Genomic DNA, 14,266 nt, shown 5'->3' on the forward strand with positions numbered 1-14,266 from the left:
GCTGTTCGACAGTGGAATTTGCTGCCCAGGAGTGTGGTGGAGTCTCCTACTTTGGAGGTCTTTAAGCAGAGGCTTGAGAACCATATGTCAGGAGTGCTCTGATGGTGTTTCCTGCTTGGCAGGGCGTTGGACTCGATGGCCCTTGTGGTCTCTTCCAACTCTATGATTCTATGATTCTAAGCTTTGGGTCAGATTGTGAAGATCCAGGTATTATTAATCCCAAGAAGAAACCAGAGAGCCAGTACTCTTTTATCAAGCTCCAATATAAAATATATCCATCTAGTCTAGGACTGAGAGAGTGCACATTCCAGTTCAAAGTCAAAGTCAGTGCTGTTAAATTCCCCCCCCCCCAAAAAAAAATTAAGATTCTCACCAGGGTAGTGTCCAATATTATTTCTTTTAGCAACTTACAAACATTTCCCTTGCAGTTGCCAGAAAATGGCTGGTTACCAGAAAATGGAAGTTGACTTCCTTTTTAGTTCCCATTTTCGCTGAATTTTTTTAAAAAATAAAATAGATTTTAAACTGCTTGCTGTTCATTCAGCTACAAATGTTGGGAAAATCTCCTGCTTTTGGTGGCAGCCTGTGACTTCAGCTGGCAGAGTTGCGGTTTAGCCAGGAGCACTCTCAACCACTCTTCCCCCCCCCTTTCGGCTGAATTTTCAGGAAGAAGGCAGGAAAACGGCACTTCTGCCAGACCTCTTGACACCTCACAGACCTTTGTGAGGCTTTCTAAGGGGGGGGGTGCCTTGCCCTAGCACTTTCTAAGGGGGGGGGTGTGCCTTGCCCTGGCACTGTCCCTTCTTTCTCTTGCCAGCTTTGGATCGATTGCTTTAATCAGAATGATCCGATCCATGCTGCGGAAATGGCATTTATAAGTGATCCATGTTTCATGAGCCATACAGTAAGGTTGGTAGTACAATAGCTTTGTAAACAAACATTTTGGCTTCCTGCGAATGTCCTGGGCCTCACTTCAATCAGGAGAAAGCTGCACTCGCAGAGCTCAGGCGATGCTGGATTTTGGTATCAATGTCTGCCCTTGTGGAAAGATAACTGACCAGGTAGGAGAAGTGATTGACATTTTCCAACGTTACACCATTGAGTTGGATTTGTGGCGCTGCAGAGGGGTTGTTTTGTACTTGTTGGTGCAGCACTTTGGTTTTTTGGATGTTGAGTGATAGGCCAAGCTTTTCGTAAGCTTCTGCGAAGATATTTAGGATGGTTTGGAGGTCATCCTCTGAGCGTGCGCACACTTCAGCATACTGAAGCTCTATGACGGAAGTTATGGTAACCTTACTCTTTGCTTTCAGCCTGCTCAGATTGAAGAGCTTTCCATCTGTTTGATATATGATTTCTACTCCAGTGGGAATTTCCCTTCAACAAAGTGTATGATCATGGCAGTGATAGGGTGGTATCGAGCTAAGAGTAAACTTTTTCTTTATTGTCTTCATTGGCATCCAGTGTTGGTGCATAAGCACTTATAATAGAAGCCTGTTGGTTTTTGGTGAGCTTTATTCGACTGGTTGAGAGTCGCTCATTAACGCCGGTAGGGACTTCTGACAGGAGCTTCACAAAATCATTTTTGATAGCGAAGCCTACCCCATGTATTCGATGTTCTTGTGCAGATACAGTGGTACTTCAGGATGAGAACGGGATCCATTCTGGAGCATCCTGAACAGAACGTAAGACACGATGGTACGTCTGCGTGTGCGCGGGTCACATTTTGCCCCTTCCGCACATGCATGTGATGCCATTTTGAGCGTCTGCGCACGCGCAAACAGCGAAACCTGGAAGTAACGTGCTCCATTACTTCTGGGTTGCCGTGGAGCACAACCCGAAAGCGCTCAACCTGAAGCACATTCAACCTGAGGTATGACCATAGACCTTTCCAGAAGAATGTGTAGCCTCCTTTTTCTTCCTTCAGTTGTCCCTCACCTGCTCTTCGAGTCTCTTGAAGAGCTGCAATATTTATGTTAAAACGTCGCAGCTCTCTTGCAATGATGGCAGTTCTGCGTTCATGACACTCATTATCTGTGTTATCCGGCAAAGTCTGTGTATTCCATGTTCTAAAGTTCAATTGTCTTTTATGACCGCTAGGTGGGGACCCCGCTGGGCACTGTAATCCAGTCAGGAAAAAAGGAAAGCAGACTATGTTTAGGGCTCCTTTTCTAGCCCCTTCCTCTTTTCGGGGTGAGCAGAGTGACGGGTCCGGTACATTTCCACAGCAACAGAATTCCTGGACTTGTAGCAGAGCGGGAACAGCGAGTGCTCGATGTGTGAGTGAACCACGTGCTGTAGTTCTTCTAAACTAGACAGCTTTATTTACATCAGACAGATAAAACAACAAACACTCCATCAGAAACAGCAGACATGATGTCTCTCTGCCTCTCTCTGCAGAAAAGTGAAAGTAACTTCACAGAGAAAGAACTCAGCTTCCGGGATATAGGAAGCTCCTCCCCAGATGCAGGACGCACAGAGATGTTAACCCTGTAAACTCCAAACCTCACACAGAGCGGATCCTAAAAAGGGCTGCTCAGTCATGGATACATCTGCCGAGCTGCTCAACTGCCTCGTTCCTTGAGTCAGAACGACTGAATCTGTATCCACCGCCCATGTGCTGGTTCATGACTAGGGGCTTCCAGAGTTCATGATCCTGCCCCTGTTACCATTTGCCAATCGCCATGGGACTTTGGGGGTTTGGGATGGGTTTTTGGAAGACGCCTGTGCGTGAATTTCTTTTATGTGTGTAGATCAGTGTACACTGAGCAACGCACAGTCTTCGCAGTAAGCCTCTGTTCCAATGGCATGAGTAGTCACGACGACCAGTAGATTCTTATCTGCTGCAGCATTCATCCGCCTTCCCAGCCACTGTAACATACCGCTTGTTATCATCCACCTGTTCTGCTGCTGGGGACTTCTTGGATCATTCTTTGTCTAGCTCCTCCCCTTTAACCTTACCACCTTGGATGACCCTGCTGGGAGTACGAGATTCCTGATGGCTTCGCTCACAAGGGTCATAGGAACGTGCAAGCCCACTCACCACAACAAGGTGACGATCCAGCGAGTGAGTACATTTTTGTAGATAGGCCCTTCCTATACAAATGTAACAGAGTCCAACAGATTCTAAATATTGTTTTTGTTGTATAAGACGCTGTTTAAAATCCATTTACAACTTTGCTACAGAAGCTGAAATTCTCTCCCATTGTCTATGTCATATAGGAACCTCCGATTCCATTCATTTCTCAAAGTCTTCATATCAAATTGATTTATTGATAACGAATATCTATAAAAAATAGTCACTGACATTTTTGCCTCAAAGGATTTAGCCAATTGTTCTGCCACATCTGCTTAGATGCTTTAAAACCTGCTGGTCCAAAGAGGGTTATTAACAAATGTTGCCACTGCAAATATGGCCAATGGGCCACCTCTGATAAATGACACTTCTCTTTTAACGAAACAAATCCATTTTCTTCATCTCCCAGCTGGTCCAGAGTCAATATACCTGCATACATCCAATCCTTCCAGACTACCATTTGTCCCCTGTTGTTAGAGAGCAAGACCCACTTGCAACACTGAACGGCCGTTGTGTTGCACTTGGGCAACAGGAAGGGGAGAGGCTTCCTTCCATACACTCCTTTGCCACAGAAGTAACCTCTTCCAAGTTAACAGGACAGCCACAATTCCCCAGGTTCTGGCATGCAGCACAGCCACTACCTGCCTGTGCCATGTACTCTTGGTCCACTATGCATCCCCCACCATACCTCCCCTTACTGCAGTTGTGACCCCTGCTCTCCCAAGTGCCTCTCCTCCATAACCCATATTCCCTCCTTCCCAGATAAGAAACTCACACAAATTTAAAACAAATAAAAACAATTAGGGCAAGGCCAACCCCATAGCAGATGATGTTAAGGATGTGGTCTGTGCCCTCCATATCTCCCTTGAAGTTGCTCCCTCCAAAGGGGTGAGTCACTTTAGTCTCATCACGTTTGGTGGTACCCTGACTGGTGATGTGCCCACCCTGGCAGCAGCCCAGATTTTATGCCACCAGCCCAGCTAGATGTTCCATTTCAGGGTGGTGGTCTGGCAATAGTTGCTGTCAATTGCTCCAAGCAATAGCATCCCCAGCAGAGATTGCCTACTTGCACACCAGCTTGAACAACATGGATTGAAATGTACTCACCACATGTCTCAAGCAACTTACGGGTTGCAGTGATTTATGAAAAATCGCTGCAGTCATGGCATTTCTGATTTCTCACCTGCTTTATCCAGCATTTATACCCACCACGTCTTTCCAAAGCCTAAATTAGTTTTCCGAAAGAGCATTTAGAAGTCTTTTGCATTCCCCCACTGTGTTCAAAACAACCTTTCTATGCGATAAACCTTGTTTGTGTTTTGGACCTCCAATAGAAATTCTACCTTTGTTTTCATCCCCACTGCCCCCTCCTGCTAAAGAGGCTGTTCGCTCTGCCTGCTTAATGCTGTTTCTGCCCCCACCCCCTTCCATAGGCTAATGAATCCTCTGCGGAGATGTTCAATGGAGTGAAAGACACACTTCTACTTTTGTATGTTAATTGATACACTTTTTAATTTTACTTTTGCATATTATTTGAATTTGTATCATTGTAAATCAGTTTCTAAAGAGCCTCGATAAACAGTTAGCACTTGCCAGCTGATCTCACCAATGAGAAGCAAAAACATCATTTGCAAGAAATGCTGACAGAATCCAGATTTCGGTTTCAGGAACACTGAGGCAATGAAGCAATCCTGCCTATAAAAACAGAAGGGGGCTGGTGACCTTGGTAAGAATGCCTAATTCCAGCAGACATTAGCAGGAGTTTGGAGAGTAATAACGCCCCCTGAAGGATTGCCTTTTTAAAATGGAAAATCTTTCTCTCTCCCCGCCCCCCCAGCACACACACCCTCCTTTGATAGCTTCCCATTCAAATGCATTTGCAAGAGGCTGTTTCTTAATACCCAAAATGAGCTCCTGGGAAGTGATACAAAGAGTAACACATTCACAATTCCCTCTCGATCCCCAGCAAGACGTAAGAATAAAGCCGAAAGGAATAGAGCATTTCAGATTTCACTTTGCAAAGGCACTTGAGGGCCCCAGCATTAACTTTCATCTATAGCTTTTCAGGGCACAATATGTGTGCGTGTGTGTGTTCACATGCACATACACGCACGCACACGCGCACACACACACGCACACACTGAAAATCAGATTAAATGGAGGACTTTAAACACCAACTGGTGTGATATGATATGGATAATGTTATAACTAGTGTTATATATCAGAATAAATGAAAGGGTTTGAAGCATGGGTCGGCAAACTAAGGCCCAGGGGCTGAATCCAGCCCAATTGCCTTCTGGACCTGGCCCATGGAAGGTCTGGGAATCGCTGCATGGATCGGCATGGGGATTCTGATCATTTGGGCAGCACCATTTCCCCCCCTCCCTCACACACACTGCGGCGGCGCCTCCTCCCTCCCTCCTCCTGGCTTCTCCCTGCCCTGCCTAGAGGAAAAAGGGGGCTGGGCTTTGTTTAGCCGCGGTTGGCTGAGCGCCATTTTAAGCAGCCCCTCTCTGGAGCCAGTCCTTTTGCACTGCTCATTGTCCCTCCGCTGCCGCCGCCGCCAGCCCCTGCCACTCGCAAGGCACAGGTAAGCAGCCACCGGGGCTCATCCGGGGCTGTGGAGAAGGGAGGGGAGAGTCGGGGGGGATTCCCCCCCGCAAAAAATAGTCCAGCCCCCCACAAGGTCTGAGGGACAGTGGACTGGCCCCCTGCAAAAAAAGTTTGCTGACACCTGGTTTAAAGGCTCTCGAGTCTGGAAAGGGAGGAGCTAACCTGGCAGTGTGGACATAATTCTCTCAGTTTCTCCTAGGCTCTTGCTGAGATAGCAGCCCCCTTTCCCTGTAGACTACGTACTGGTCTTCAACTGCTGGATCAGGACCCACCTATCTGGCCTGCCCCATCTCCCACACTATACCCCCTCACTGCAATTGTCCCCCCACTCTCCTCCACTCCTCTCCTCCCAGACACGTATTTTATTTCTCTTACACAGCAACAAAAATAAAAACCCCACCAATTAAAATCAGTTTTAAACAAATTGAAATAATTAAGGCAAGGCTGACACCATAACAGAAGGTGTTAAGGAGCTGGTCCTTGTCCTTGCTCTCCCTCCAAGGTGTGAACCCCTTTGGTGGCACCCTAACTGGTGATGCAGCTGCCCCAAAGTAGCCCAGCTTTTATTCCACCAGCCCAGCTAGATGATCCGGTTCAGTTGGGGGAGGGGAGGGAGTGGCAGACATTGCTGTGAACTGCTAAGTCATTAGATCCTAAGCAATAGATCTCCCAGGAGGCAATGTCAGTTTGCACACTAACTTGACCAAAATGCAGATAGGTAGCCGTGTTGGTCTGCCATAGTCAAAATAAAAAAATTCCTTCCAGTAGCACCTTAAAGACCAACTAAGTTAGTTCTTGGTATGAGCTTTCGTGTGCATGTATCTGAAGAAGTGTGCATGCACACGAAAGCTCATACCAAGAACTAACTTAGTTGGTCTTTAAGGTGCTACTGGAAGGAATTTTTTTATTTTGACCAAAATGGATTGAAATGCACTCACATAAGTCTCAAGTAAGAAGTGCTACAGATGCCACCCACAGACTCCACAACTTCTCACCACAGTCTAAGCAGCACTGTATCTGGACAGCATGAGGATGGAAGCCTATGTGGGAACCCATTTATCCAAGTTTGAATTCCATCACCACCATCATTATTTTATTTGTATGCTGCCTTTCCATAGTTCAATCCATGCTCAAGGCAGCTTATAGCATGAAAAGATTTTGCATACAGTGGTACCTCGGGTTACAGACGCTTTGGGTTACAGACGCTTTGGGTTACAAACTCCGTTAACCAGGAAGTGGTTGCTCCAGGTTAAGAACTTTGCCCCAGGATAAGAACAGAAATTGTGCTCCACCGGCAACAGAAGGCCCCATTAGTGACAGCACGCTTCAGGTTAAGAACCGTTTCAGGTTAAGAACAGACCTCTGGAACGAATTATGTTCTTAACCCAAGGTACCACTGTAATTGCAAACATAGCTGTAAACAATAAAACACATCAAAAAATACACAACAGAACCAAACAATTATTACATAAACCATAAGATATAAAAATAGATACAAAAATTAATATCAATAACAGCAACAACCCCCCCGCAACATCCCTCCACATACAATACCCCAGCCCACGAGTCTTTTCAGAAGTCTCAGCTTTTGTAGGTGGAGTCAGTCAGGGCCCCACCCTCCCAGGCCAGGTGAAAAAAGGCAGGGAGCAGGTCTTCCATGACTCACAGCCAAGATGAAGTCGCTGATATAAGAAAACTGAGACTTCATTATCATTTAATATCACTTGTATTGTAATACAGGCAGATACCATTTTGCAAGTGTCCAACTGATGAGTGACCACTGACATGTAGGTCCCTTTGGAGCTGAAAGAGGGCAGTGAAAGTGGATTGGGGGCATGGTGGAACAAGGGCATGGAAAAGTGGAGTTGAGTGGGCTTATGCGCACTCTGCCAACATGTGAAAGGGCCAGGAATTGATTTCCCATGCTTCTAAGTAGCTTACAAAACAAAAAACGCTTTGTACTCTCTCTCTCTATACATAATTAAAATACATACTAAAAGAATCCTATTAAAACAGCACAGCAATTAAAAAGGATACACAAGCTGAGAGGTTAAGGGAATGTTGGTGTAAATGAGAGCATCTTAAAGGTTGGCAGAATGCCAATACAATTGAGGCCTCTTGCAGGGAAAGTACAAAATCAATAAAAAGAATAGCAAAATGCTCTGGTAACAGACATCTCAAGGAGAGAACATCCCCACCTTTGTATCTTAGTTTTCATACAAGGGTTGGCATGAGACCCAGCAAAGACTAAAATAAACTTTTATTCACACCTTACATAACTGTAAGGTTGCAATTCTATACATATTGATCGGGGGGGGGGGGAGGCTGGGTAAGTGCCATTGTACTCAGTAGGGCTTATTTTTGAGCAAACATGCGTAGAATTTCACTTTTATTTATGGAACTTGTTGCCACAATATGTGATGGTGGCCATCAACTTAAAAGATAAAGGTAAAGGGACCCCTGACCATTAGGTCCAGTCGTGACCGACTCTGGGGTTGCGGCGCTCATCTTGCTTCATTGGCCGAGGGAGCCGGCGTACAACTTCTGAGTCATGTGGCCAGCATGACTAAGCTGCTTCTGGCGAACCAGAGCAGTGCATGGAAACGCCGTTTACCTTCCCATCAGAGTGGTACCTTTTTATCTACTTGCACTTTGACGTGCTTTCAAACTGCTAGGTTGGCAGGAGCAGGGACCGAACAACGGGAGCTCACCTTGTTGCGCGGATTTGAACCACCGACCTTCCAACCGGCAAGCCCAAGGCTCAGTGGTTTAACCCACAGCTTAGATGGCTTTAAAAAGGGAATAGGAAATAATTGACTGAGAATGTATTTATCAATTCCTCTTAGTCATGATGGTTGTGTACAGCGTTCAGAAACAAGGGCAGGATGCTATTGAATACTAGGTGCTGGGATAAATAGGAGAGTGCTCTTTCCCTCATGTACTGCTTAGGAGTTTCTCATGGATATCTTTTTTGCCCACTGTTTGACCATTTGGGGAAAGTGGCCATAGCTCAGTAGTAGGGCATCTGCAGAAAGACTCCAATACACCCCCCCCCAAACAAACATTTCCAGGTATAGGCAGAAAAGAACTATCTCTGAAATCATGGACAGCCACTGAACAGGGTATGGAATTCAGAGCTAGATGGACCAATGGTCTGGGTATAAGGCAACTAGATCAACCATTACTCTAACCCAGCAGGTTTGGATTTGATACCCCTAAGGGCTCTCAAAGCAGCTAACATTCTCCTTTTCCTTCCTCCCCCACAACAAACACTCTGTGAGATGAGTGAGGCTGAGAGACTTCAAAGAAGAGTGACTAGCCCAAGGTCACCCAGCAGCTGCATGTGGAGGAGCGGGGAAGCGAACCAGGTTCACCACATTACAAGACTACCGCTTTGAACCACTACACCACACTTGCTCTTAATGTGCTTAAATTACTAAATCATGGAAACTTATTTTATATGTATTTAGGAACATGGAGACCCTTCCAGAAGAAGCATTTTACAATGAGAACCTTTATGGGAGGTGCCACCTTCTGATGACTCTTCTGTTTCAGAAAGAGTTGAATGAATCAGTCCCAGCAGTTCTGATAAAAGCTCTCTGGACCATCTTTTCCTCCTTCCTATATTGGAAAGATGCAGAACATGTAAACCAGCTAAGTGCTGTTTGCCTTCCACAAACAGGGTCTTGGCTTCCCTTAATGGAATTATCCGTCATTGCCTTGCCTTAAGTGGTTGGAAGAGCAGACATGCTCTTGGCATTCACTGGGTGAGCTGCCCTCTAAATGACCCTACCACACACTGCACTAATTCTCTTTGACATGGTCTATGATAAACAACAACAACATCTTTGGATTTCACAGCCATTTTATTTCTCTTTTTTGCTGTCATTTCATCTTGCTTTGGTGTTTTCAAGTTCTCCGCAAAAGGTTATTGTTTTAGAAATTGTGTCTAGAGCATTCTTCATTGATTTCCCTTGGCAAGTGTTTTGTTCTTTGTTTAAAAGTGTTTTCAGGAACTTGAAAATGAGTGGAGAAGCCAGGAGAAGCCATTTTGTATTAGGACTGTAAAAAAGAGTCTCTTGGGTGCAAGTGTCATTCCTTGTAGTGTCTGGAACAGCCTGGCCTCAGACCAGGGAGTGGGAGGGAACAGAGACAACAGACAGGTCTGCCTGAAGGCAAAGATCTGGAAGAGCTCCAAAAGTAGTCAATAGAATGGACAGCTGCAGAGAATACTTACATATCCTGGATAGCAGAGAGACTTTGCCACTCTTTGGAGCTTTTCCCAGCCTTGATGACAGTGGGACTCCCTGACTGGAGAGTCATGAGTATAACTAAGAATTGTTATCCAACTAAATTGTAGAGGAGACCTGTTAAAATAAATAGATTCTGAATATGACTTATTTGGGTTCAAACTCAGGTGTTTATCTATCTTTGGCAACGCAAAAGAAGAGAATGGGTGCAAGTTGGTTTTGTTGTTGTTTAGTTGTTTAGTTGTTTAGTCATGTCTGACTCTTCATGACCCCATGGACCAGAGCACGCCAGGCACTCCTGTCTTCCACCGTCTCCCGCAGTTTGGTCAGGCTCATGTTTGTAGCTTCGAGAACACTGTCGAACCATCTCGTCCTCTGTCGTCCCCTTCTCCTTGTGCCCTCCATCTTTCCCAACATCAGGGTCTTTTCCAGGGAGTCTTCTCTTCTCATGAGGTGGCCAAAATATTGGAGCCTCAACTGCAAGTTGGTTCAGGTGTCTGCAAATCAATGTGAATGAAGAAAACTTGTGAGATCAAGCTTCATCTTGTGTCCATGCTTACACCATGACAGCACACACACACCCCAAAACACACACAATGTCCCGCATGGCTCCAATCAGAAGTGGACATCAGGTTGACTTACTCTGAGTTGACCTGAGGAAAACCCCCTGCCCCAGATCCAGTCCTGAATAAGGTCAGGTGCAGGGCTAATATGCAATTAGAGGTTCAGAACTCTAATTGAGCATATAGTTGAGAAGTGATGGGAAAAGATCTTGCATCTCTTTCCTCTGCAACTGAGACTGGGGGTTGCTTCCCTCTAGATCACTCTTTCTGCTCAACAACTGTTGATTGGAGGGAATTTTTTTTGTGTGTGTGTGGCTTTCCTTCAGGAGCAGAGCCACAACCACACCCTACAGGATTGCTCCCTGCTCTCAATAGCTGTTGAGTGGTGAGCACAATCTGGGTGGGAGAGGTATCCGGCAGGAGCAAAGGAAGGGAGGAAGTTAGGCCAAGCTTCTTCTGGAAGATGCAGTTGGTGAACAGAAGTAGGTCTTGGCTTTTTCATGGGGTTTCATCCAACATGCCTGATGCCCCATCCACTGGAAGACACAGACTGCTCTATGCCACCCAGCACAACCTGTAGCAATGAGTGGCTGTCTGAACCCAACTCATTCAATACCAAAGTCCCTCTAAATAGTCAAATTTTGTGCACAGTACTAATGTGCAGCCTGAACAACAGCCTAGTTTTCCCACTCTTACTATCCTAAGTGTAATGATCTCAGGAAGGCAAGCAAGCTCTGATAAGAATTAATGTCGCTGGCAGTTTTTTTATATTTTAATTTCCGTACAGCTTTATATTTTTAGGAAAAATCTCAAAGCGGTTTACAGCATATTAAAACAATAAAACATAAATAAAACAATCTGAAGAAAGTCAAATACAGAGTATACAGTCAAAGCAACATAACAGAAAACTAAAATATTATCTTAAATATTTCAAAATAAAACATTACAAAGGAGGTCAACTACAGAATACATATTTAATACAGTAAGGCTGGTGAGTGTAGGCCCTGCCCCCTAGGCCAGGTGGAAAGGGTCTTGAAGGGAGCGGCCTCCATGCCCCACAGCTGGGCAATGTTCTTCCAGCCTCATGAGGAGCCTTTTCTTCTTTTCCTTTATTAACCTCCCTTAGCTACTCACTGAGGTCACAGAGCCTGTTCTGCTGACCAGCATCCACCTCTCTGCCTGGACACCAGAGCACAGCTAGGTCAGGGAGGGAGCCAGCCAGCCTTTATAGACAGGTGAGAAAGGGGCTCCTTCTACAGGAGGGGAAGGCAGCCCAGTGTGTAGCTTCTCTTGCAGACGTTCTGATTTCTTGTTAGGATATGATATATTCTGCATTCTTGTACAATGGACATGGAGAGGGGTGCAGGTAACATGAAGATGAGTAGTTGTTTGGAAGCTATCTTTTTTTATCTCCAGTTTAGTTTTACTTGTATGAAGGCTAATGCTGTGTAGTGTAATGCTGTAGGTGCCACACTTCATGTATTTTGCACACCAAGTTTATTACCATTTTCTATAATGTGATTTTCTAATTTATGTGATTCAACTGCACTACATACTCCAGGGATAGATAAGCTGTGTGCCTCCAGATGTCCCTAGACTCCAGCTCCCATCAGTCCTAGCTACCATGGAATTATGGAAGTTGTAAACCAACAACATATAGAAAGCCACAGATTAGCCACCCTTGGACAGTCAGAGATGCTGTAGCTGCAAACTTCCTGCTCTGAGTTTGACTTGATGACCTCCAAGGTTACCTTTGAACACTATTGTGCTCAATATTGTTCAATAGTATGAGAAGAGTGTGTCACTCAGTGCATGCAGAAGGAAATCCTTAGCATACTAGCACCTTCACAAAAGAGTGTCTCCTGAAGCATATCTGAGTATTGTAGAAAATGTAGTTTTACTTCTTAAAACAGGTAGAGGAGAAGGACTCAAGAGGAAATTGTGCAGAGTTGAGAAGAGCTAGGTATTGGTGTCCTGGAAGTGGATAACTTGCTGTAGATCTGTACAGTGGCGTAGCGTGGGGGGTGCAAGGGGTGCCGGCCGCACTGGGCGCAACATCTGGGGGGGCGCGCTCGCTGCCTCCGGAGTCGCCGAAGAGCCTCGGGCGCAGGCTGTAGCGGAGCCGCATGTCTCGCGGAACCGACGAGCTGTGCGCGCGTCCGGGCTGAAGGCGCCCGGCAGGCAGCGGCTCTCAGCGCTCGCCGCGGAGGACGCACCAGGCAGCCCCTCCTCACAGCCCCGCCTCCGCTGCTGCTGCAGCTGCTGGGCCGTTGCATTTTCCTCGCCTCTCTGCCCCCCTCCTCCTCCGGGCAAGCGGCGTCGTTTGGGCGGCAGCGCCAGCGGCAACTCGCAGGTTAGGGGTTGGGGGGCGCAAATTACGTGCCTTGCCCCGGGTTAGGGGGCGCAAATTACTTGCGTTGCCCCGGGTGCTGACAACTCACGCTACGCCGCTGGATCTGTAGGTAGCTCTACTTCTTGGGGAAGTGAAGCTAGCTCTACTAGAGCCTTTGAAGCTTATCCATATCCTGCTATTTTGTTTTTCCTTTTCCCTACCTTGTTATTATCAGAAGGGTTTGCCATGTGGCTCACACCTACATCAAATCTCCTAAGAAGCTCATCGAACCTCTCAGTTGGCACCTGACAGTGTGCCTGAGCTGCTTTAGGTTTGAAGGGTCTCATAGTCATGGGGTTGTGTAGCGTCTCTTGCAGACCTTTGTATGCCAAGTGTAGCTGTTTAAATTACTTTTGAGCAGGCAAACATTTTAGTGATTATTTTGCACTTGCTTCTATCTTGATCACCATGTAGATATTTTAGGAGTTGGTGGTATATGAATATATCTCTATCTATCTATCTATCTATCTATCTATCTATCTATCTATCATCTATCTGTCATCTATATCTATCTATCTATCTATCTATCATCTATCTCATCAAAAATTGCAGAGCATCATGGGAAACATTGGAACCTCTTTCTCCCCACCCAGCATGCTACTCAAGTGATAAAACCACAGATTTCAGGAATTAAGAAGCATTTACCACTTTTGACCTTAGAAGTAAATAATAGTCATTGTGGGTAGCAGCTTTTGCCAGCCTTCTCCTCCATGAATTTGTCTGATCTTCTTTTAAAGCCATTGGCCTGATCCAGCAGACTCTTCTGATGTTCTTATAGTGGGTTTGCCCAGAGGAAGGGCAACAGAGGTGACCAAGGGTCATTGTGACTCAGAATGTGACAAATACCTGAAAGACTGCCTCCTTCCTTCTCAACTAAAAGGCCCCAACCTTTCCTCATAAGGGACCTCAACCAACCCCTTGATAATTTTGGTTTTTCTTTTCTCCACCTTTTCCAGATCTCAAAGACCTGTTTTGATGTAGAGAGGCCAGGACAAGGCACTGTACAGTATTCCAAATGTGGAATACTCCTTCCCGCAGAGGACGAGAGTTGAAATGCTCAAATGGTTCTGTGACCAAAACAGCTCATATGATTTTAGGAGGGCCACGGAGTCATAAGTTACTTCTAACTTCTTCATATTCTTTTGTCATCTAGGATAACAACATTTCTTATCTCGCTGGGGATGACAATTTTATAATCCTAGCAGTACTCAGGGGATAAACACTTTGGTTGGTTAGTTGAGGAGCTAATATTTGTTCAGGTGGCTTTTGTCATGCCACACTGCCTCAAAGTTGTGTTCCTTGTCCTCCTGGATGCCTTTATAGCATCCAGAGTGGGGTTCGGGACACGCAGTGGATGCCTCACAACACAGTCCCT

General features: G+C 45.7%; 1 long non-coding RNA gene across 1 annotated transcript; it reads left to right on the forward strand.

Moving 5' to 3' along the window:
* Nucleotides 1-11,744: 11,744 nt before the first annotated feature.
* LOC308579106 lies at nt 11,745-13,394 on the forward strand. Its single transcript, XR_014004290.1, has 3 exons — nt 11,745-12,376; nt 12,419-12,506; nt 12,962-13,394. It is a non-coding gene; the product is annotated as an uncharacterized lncRNA (long non-coding RNA).
* Nucleotides 13,395-14,266: the final 872 nt, after the last annotated feature.

The sequence above is a fragment of the Podarcis bocagei genome (assembly GCF_964188305.1).
Source record: "Podarcis bocagei genome assembly, chromosome: Z".
Classification (NCBI taxonomy): Eukaryota; Metazoa; Chordata; class Lepidosauria; order Squamata; family Lacertidae; genus Podarcis; species Podarcis bocagei.